Source organism: Etheostoma spectabile, unplaced genomic scaffold, assembly GCF_008692095.1.
Source record: "Etheostoma spectabile isolate EspeVRDwgs_2016 unplaced genomic scaffold, UIUC_Espe_1.0 scaffold280, whole genome shotgun sequence".
Lineage (NCBI taxonomy): Eukaryota > Metazoa > Chordata > Actinopteri > Perciformes > Percidae > Etheostoma > Etheostoma spectabile.
In genome coordinates this window covers 1,003,596-1,011,875 of record NW_022605578.1, presented here as the reverse complement: position 1 = coordinate 1,011,875, position 8,280 = coordinate 1,003,596, and the positions used below count along the sequence as shown (strand labels likewise).

At 38.9% G+C, this 8,280-nt stretch overlaps 1 long non-coding RNA gene across 1 annotated transcript; it reads left to right on the top strand.

The window, feature by feature from the left end:
* The first annotated feature begins 4,146 nt into the window (after nucleotides 1-4,146).
* On the top strand, nucleotides 4,147-7,741 carry LOC116685997 (uncharacterized). The gene is made up of 3 exons (XR_004331113.1): nucleotides 4,147-4,228; nucleotides 7,259-7,269; nucleotides 7,732-7,741. It is a non-coding gene; the product is annotated as an uncharacterized LOC116685997 (long non-coding RNA).
* The last annotated feature ends 539 nt before the right edge of the window (nucleotides 7,742-8,280 follow it).

Sequence of the window (8,280 nt, the reverse complement as noted above, 5' to 3'; positions counted from 1 at the left end):
CTTAGTTTGGCGTGGAATCAGAGAATCTGATATCTTGGTTCCTCTGCTTATCTCATTACCAATATTCATAACCGCTGCCACTGCCTCCTACAGAACATTCCTACTCAGACGAGTTGAAGTGTAGCATGCTGTTCGTTGTAAGTTATGTGGTATCACTGGCGCAAACACAAAGTCATAAATTATTGCTGTACCTTTTAAGGAAGGCAAATTAAACATAATCCTAAGAATAACCTTAATAACCTTGCTGCTGCAACACTGTAATTTCCATTTTATGGGATCAAAAATACTATCTCTTATCTATCTACAGTAACTATTATTATCTGCACAATAATTTGCAGTTCATACCAGTATGGTGTGAGAACCTGTCATTTAGTAAATAACACAAATGGTAACATTAATTACATTAACTACTAGATTGCATCTTAACGTTTATTTACTAACATCTTACAAATTTTGCAATGATTACTCAAGGATGGCCTTTAAACTACAACTTGTGGTGCTGAGCCAAATGAAGCCTATAAAGCCTTGCGAACCATTTATGTATTTTCTGAGCCCACAGATGGGGCTCGGTGTTCAACAAAGGGTTTAGAAGCACACTGAATTGCTGCCTTTGAGTCTTTCTCTTAAATCAAAGCACCATCAAGTGGGCACAGAAAATATATAAAATGGTTCATGAAGCTTCATACAGCAAGATTGCCATCACTAACGTAACGTGAAGCAAGTTAAGAAAAGCAGAAGTAGACAGTGACGCAAGTGGGCAATCATCAAAACAAGCCTGAAGGGAGCTAGTCATCACCAGATTTAAATTTGTGTCCTTTCTTTTTAGCTTTACTAAATGCCTGACATAGTTGTAGCGCTACTCCAGTCAAGTCAGTTTATCCATAGAGCACCTTTAAAACCAACCTAGGCTGAACAAAGTGCTGTACAAAGGTATATTTGTTATAAAACAAAGGTAGACAATAAAATACTGTATAGACACAATGAACATTATAAACAAAACACATTCTATACAAATTCCAAAACTAAAACATATGCCGAGGAATAAAAAAGTGTTTTAAGACGAGACTTCTCGGCAGTAGAGAGGGAACTAATATGAAGGGAAGTTTGTTCCAGTCTTGGGGCCACAACGGAAAAGGAACAATCAATTTTGTTTTCATCAGTGGAATAGCTGAAAGGAACTGACACTAAACGATCTTAGGTTTGGAGAAAGGATGTAGGGTAAAGAGATCAGCAATATAAAAGGGCCAAACTATGTAATGCCTTAAAAACAATTAACATTACCTTAAAATCGGTTCTATATTTGACCCGTAACCAGTGAAAGATGCCAATAGGGAGATTTGACCCTCTGGTACCAGTCACAATCCAGCAGCTGCATATGGACAAGCTGCAGGCAGGAGGAAGATGATTGACAAATCGCAAAAATACAAGGAATTGCAGTAGTCAATATGAGATGAAATAAGTGCAATGAATAACAGTCTCCAAGCCTTAAGACGCAGGAAGGATTTTATTTTAGCAACATCCTGAGATGAAAAATGATACATTCAAAAAGGACTAATTTAATTAATGCTGGGTCAAAGATGAAACATAGATTTTCTGGCAAAAGGGGGAATTTTAGGCTAAAGTCCCTAATCTTTTTTAAAAGTTTGTCAACTGCATTTGGGGGGGCCTAACAACATGACTTCCATTTTACTTTCATTAAGATGGATAAAGGTATCCAGCACTTAATATCTCAGGCAGTGAAAAAGGGACTTTAAATAGTTTGCATCACCTATTCTTGAGACAGGCACAGCTGTGTGTCATCAGCATAACAATAAGATATGTGGCCCTAAATCTAACCTTGTTGTACACCGCAGTAATTGTGCGTGAAGAGTAGATATTTTCAATTTCAACAGTTCCTATTTTTTTTAAATAAGAATTGAACCAATGTAGAGCAACAGCCTGGATTCCTACCCTATACTGAAGGTGATCCAACAAGATGGCATGGTCAACAGTGTCAAATGCACTACGAAGGTTCACCAAGAGTAAAATTGCACAATTTTCTCAGACAGAACAGCAATAAATCATTTACCACTTTAAGAAGTTCTTTTCTGTGCTGGTGTATTCTGAAACCAGACTGAAATTTGTCCAAGATATTATTTTCACTTAAAAATGAAGAGAGCTGAGAAAGAACAACCTTCTCCAAAATTACGACAATTTAGAAATAGGCCTAAAGCTGTTACAATCAGAAGGGTCAAGTGTGGGTTTTTTCAATTTTATGCTGAACCAGGCATGTGCTAGAGGGACTGGACCCTGTGAGTCCAGCTGATCCTTCTCCTCCCCGGCCTCCGAGGGTGTCAGGCTTATCGTCCTGCTCGGCCTCCAGAGAGCTGAAAAAGGAATTGAGCAAATGGAAGAGAAGTTGATCGGAGAGTCTGATTGTGAATCAAAAGGGATCACTTCAGAGGACACAATGCTGGTGCTGAGAGAAAAACAATTTCTACAAGACAAATGCCAAGAGCTGGAAAATGAGAGCTTCATTAATTTAAAAATGTGATGGACAGACATGCCCTTTTATTAAGGACTCTTAAAAACTTATCCCTGAGCTCATCTGGGGATAGAAAGAGCCCATGGGTCCCTTATGGAGAGAAAAACTAACTCAATTGGCCGCTAAGATCAATTGTTGGACATTTTCAAGCTTCCGAATCAAATAAAACACTACATGGAGCTTTGAAAAAAAAGAAAATCGAGGGAAGCAAACTTTCTTTAGCAAACCACTCTAATGGCGTTTTTTTTCACTGCGATATAACTCGCGATGGGATTTACCTCGATTCTACTCCCCTTTTTGGTTATACAAAAAAAAAGTCCCAGGTACCTGCTAACAAGTACTTTTTTTGTATACCTCAGTCGAAGTTCCAAGCAAGCTGAGGCGATACCAAAAGGGGAAAACCTGCAGACTACTGAGGGTCAGAGAGAACTGTCACTGCGTCATCTTTGCTAGCGCCAGACGGTGGTGTCCGACAAACCCGCCATTTTTTATTGCTGCCTTCAGTTCTTTTGATTCTAATTTGCTTTTGGCTGTGGCAACAACCATGTCATGAAAATCCGAAACCGCCTGAGCGCAGTCTATCAACGCTCTCTGCTTCTGAAAGTACACTTCCAGAAGAAAAAGAAAGGTCAGGGTGAGAATGCATGTAAACTAAAAGAAATATGTAGTTTAGGTTGTCACAAGTTCAATGCAATGTGATATTGCGTGTTAGGCATTATCCTATTATCTTATCCTATGGCCCGTCTATTTGCAGTGCACAGTTGGACATGTCTGTGGGTCGTTTTCTTTCATTTAGTTGAACTTGTATGTTTTAAAAGAGAATTATGCCTGCCCTGCCCTAATAAAGAAATATTTTGGTAACTTTGAGTGAATATTCCCGTTTGCAGCCGCTTAGAAATCTCAACAAACCACAGAATGGATTGGGTTAATAGAATGGTTTAGGAATCATTCATGGTTTACTTTAGCACATTTCATTTAGTTTTATAACGGAGTTCTGTGAAATATTGGTTTTAACGGGTTGCCTAGATTTTCAGAAGACAAGTCCAGACATCCCAGCTGCAGCAGATGTCACACACGCAGCTCACTGATCACTGCAACTGTGTTGATGATGGACAAAAACTGGTTTTTTGCCCAAATAATAATCACAATAATATTTAAAAAAGTCAGTTTGGGATTTGGGATGATATCAGCATTTGAATGATATCAATACATTACTTGGGCTAAAAAAATAAAAAAAATAAAAAATAAAAACAGCTTTTCCTGGGAAATGGGTTGTCTTTTCCCAGGATCTGATTATCTAATTTTTGGGGAAAATATCAAACCCTAGTCTGAGTGTCCATCCCCTGAACATTTTTAGCATTAAACACTTAATTTACCTAATTCACTTATGTACTTTTACTTTTTTCTCAAACAATGTATGCTGGAAATATCTTTAGTAAAGGGAAATAGATTACAATCCAAACAAAACACAATGAAATGTATTGCAGTAAGGCCCTCAGGCATTCTGTATTGCTTTCATGTCTTTATTCTCCCGTAGATTGACTTTTCTAGTTATATCCGAGTCAGCGCACAGTAGCCTAGGCATAATTTACTCCTCCCCTTCTTTTGCATCTTTTGTTAATTGCATATGACAATTATTCACCTCAATGATACATTAATTTATTTTAAGGAATTAATAAAGCCCTGGACTGTATTATTTCAGATGTGTTAAAACTTTGTGCACATTCAAAATATAAACCCATGTGCTCTCTGAGATTTGGAGAAGTTGTGAATTTGAGAAAAATAAAGTTATAAAAGGCTATTACAAGAATAAAGTCCCTATATTTCAGAAATCTACCTTCACCATAGTCTGCTTTGCATTACGTGATTGCTCTGCTGATGCGGTAGATCCAACCGCCTGACAGACACAGAGCCCAGTTGGGACTCTGGTCTCTAAAGGAGACAAAGTTTAGGAAAGTGTGAACGCTGCTCTAGATTGGAGGTGGAAAACCAAAACTACGGCAGAAATACACGGAGCAAAAACGCGACACATCTGCTGCAGCAAGTCAACAGCGGAGCATGTCTATAAACATGAAGCTGCACATGCCCGCGGAAGGCCGCGTGCTCTCTCTTATTTTTCCAGTGAGCTGGACACTAAGCGACGCGCAGGTCTGCTTCAGAGCTCCGTGTGTTTCAGTCTGAACCTTAGACTGGAAACGGCACGGTAACTTCAAACTATATCAGTAGTGTTGGCTTCTAAACGTTTTGTTGAATAAATGAATGAAAACTTATTGTACACAAACTATCAACAGGAGGTATTCAAAAAGATAAAAAATAAAATAAAATTGTGGTCTTAAGATGGAAGGGGAGTAACAACACAAGCACTAAAACATTGAGGACAAAGGGGGAAGGGGTCAACTAATGAACAAAACAAACAAAACAGATAAAACACAATACAAAAAAATAAGTATAATAAAAAACAAGGGCTCAATCCCAGACAGACAAGCAGACACACAACAGTACAATATTCCTAGTACTAAAAGTAACTTATGATTTTGTTTATGGGTTTGAAACCTTTTTTTATTGAAGATTTTAAAAGGAGGGAGCTCAGGTTGGAAGATAGAGGAGAGCACTTCTATACAGCTCTTAAAACAGCAGGGCCTGCAATCTGTGGACTCCTGGTGGTAGAATAGCTGTGCGTATCACTAATTTCAAAAAAGTAATTACATAAATACCTGGGTGCAGGGTATTTCTTATAAACTAACACAGTTTAAGTTGGGAAACCCTCTCCTTCAAGAGCATCGGCCAGGATTTCAAGGTGTTACTTTAACAGGCTGGATATTCTTGCAGGAACTTAGTCTTGGCTACCTTGAGATAATTCTTTGGGCAATAAACTCCCTGGTAGTTTGTTGTCAGTAACAGCCCAAGAAGGGAACGCTTCCTTGGCCGTAATTCAACATCACCTACGACAAACCTAAACCCCATAGACTTTTTCAGTTTATCTCTGGACCCAAAAAGAATAAAAATGTTTTGCTGTCTGTTAACCAAGCACTGAGCTTAAGGAGTTCCAAACTAAGCAGCCTTTCAACCTTGACCAGAGGTGGGTAGGTAGCCAAAAATTGTACTCAAGTAAAAGTACTGTTACTTTAGAATATATGACTCAAGTAAAAGTAAAAGTGTCATACAAATAATCATTGAGTAAGAGTAAAAAAGTGCTTGATGAAAAAACTACTAAGTAGTGAGTAACTGTTGAGTAACGTCTGATTAATTTCTCAACACCAGCATCAATCAGACCGACAAAAATACAAATAATCATCTTTAGGCAAATTATGTCCATCCAATCAATTAAATAAAAAAAAATTAATTTAATTACAAATAGCTTATTGAGAGACTTGTCACATCAAATTAGGATGGATACTGCATGTGTAAAAAATACTGTATGTAACCTAAAAGACAAACATCCACCTCTCACACGCAGAAACTAAAACTACCGCTACGTCTCCAGGTAGATGTTGAGTTGTTGAACGCTCACGTTTGTGTTTGGGCGACACTGAAGAGCGCCGGCGATGTGCTGCTGTTTCCACTTTTCCTAAGGTAAACATGCTTTCACTTGAGGGGGGGGGGGGGCTCTGTTTGCGTTGCCTTGGCGACGTTTTGCTTCAGACGTCTTTGCTAGGACTGTAAAGCTAACCTGTCGCGCGGGGCGGAACGAGTGATTGGTCACGAACTTAACAAACGACGTGTGATGGTTAAGCACAGTCACGTGGTGAGCCTCAGCGGAAGACTCTCTCTGTCCCCAAGAGAGAACTTAGAAAAGGGCGTGTTGAAGAATGGGGAGGGGGCGGGGGGGTTAAAGACAATAAAGGGTTTGCGTACCGAGGGTAACAGAAAGCATTAAACAATTGTAAAAGCCGCTGAAAGGTAGCGGAAGAGTACGAAGATATACAGTTATTTTCTACATATCACAAAACAAATCCTAAAGCGAGACATAAAGTACAAAGTACGTGTATAGTGATTTAAAACTAACTTACTCCTAGAAGTACAATTTTTTCAAAAACTTACTCAAGTAAATGTAACGGAATAAATGTAACTCGTTACTACCCACCTCTGCCTCTGACTCCTCTTTATGAGAGACTAGAATAGCTCAGTCATCTGCAAATAAAAACAAATTACAATCTTTAGCTGATGGCATATCATTGACAAAAAAAAGGACCTAAAATACTGCCCTGGGGAACTCCACAAGTTAATTTAAGTGGTGAGGACACGTACCTGTTCCCTGCCAACCAGGTATGACCTCACCCACTGAATAGATGTACAAGAAAATGTTAATGGCATCAATGTATTAGAGGATTTGTCTCTGAAAATTACACCTTTCATAGCTTTCCTCACATAGAGACAGTTGCTAGGAGATTACAGGAAAAAGAACATGTTGGTCAGACCCCACAAGTAGCTGCCCGCTCTATTTGCTTCTGAAAAATGAACTGGACAAAGTTACTGTTCAACCATGAGTTCTACAATAAAAGATGTAAGATCTGCAAGTGCATTCTGGGGCTTTTTTGTTGTATACTTGTTTTTGTACAAAACAAAGAAAGAGAAAGCCCACTGTATACCCACTGTATACATTTACATAATGGGTGTAGTATATAGTTCTTTAACATAAATGTGGGCTAAAACATCATTGTTCTACGTATAAATGGGTTAGTCCATCATATTATCTGCTATACTATTGGTTAAAAACAAACTGGTTGTATTAAGCAAGTTTAAGCGTGAATAAAACATATGTTAACTGAAAGTGATTTAATAAAGAATAGGGGTGATCCGAGTAACGGCTGAAACGAGTACCGGTCGGATAAAGCACCTTTTGCCGGTACAAGTATTATGAGTAATATGAGTCAATATCCGTGCTCGGATTGAAATAAAACTCCTCACTGGCCGCGCAGCGTTCTGTGATAATCACAGCGCCCCCCCCGCCTACAAACCCTCGGCTCTATCACACACACACAGAACATGGATAAATGTGCTCCCTTGGTCTCTCGGTCTCTCTCTCTCTCTCTCTCCCTCTCTCTCTCTCTCCCGCTCCGTCAGTCAATCAGGTCTGTGGATCTGTTCCGTTAACGTTTAGGGTTTCTTCAGCTTCCGGTTTGTTTTTTAACTTCGTTTTGTAGTCTTACATAGTAACCAGTAGTTTCTGGTGAACGTGGGGTTTGTAGTCCTTACATAGTAACCAGTAGATTTCTGGTGAACGGGGGTTTGTGAGTCCTTACAAAGTAAACCAACTAGGTTTCTGGTGAACGCGTGGGGGTTTGTAGTCTACAATAGTAACATAGGTTTCTGGTGAAACGTGGGGTTTGTTAGTCCTTAAAATAGTAACAGTAAGGGTTTCTGGTGACGTGGGAGTTGGTAAGTCCTTACTAGAACCATTATTTTCTGGTGAACGTGGGGTTTGTAGTCCTTAATAGTACCAGTAGATTCTGTGGACGTGGGTTTCAGACGTGCTGCTGGTTTAAATGGCAAAACTCCCGTTGCGTCTCTGCCATCGGAGATTTTTTTTTTTTTTTTACTGTCAGCTGCTCCCCCTCGCCCCCTCTCTCTCTGTGTCTCTCTCTTACTCACACACACACACACAAACACACACTTTGTGTGGAAATAAAAGAAATAAAAAAAATAAAAAAGAACCAAAAACAATAAAAATTACACTGATCATAAAAAATAAAAAGTTAAAAAAGAAAGTTATATTGAGTGTGAAAACTCTTGTTCATTACATTTTACTTCATAAT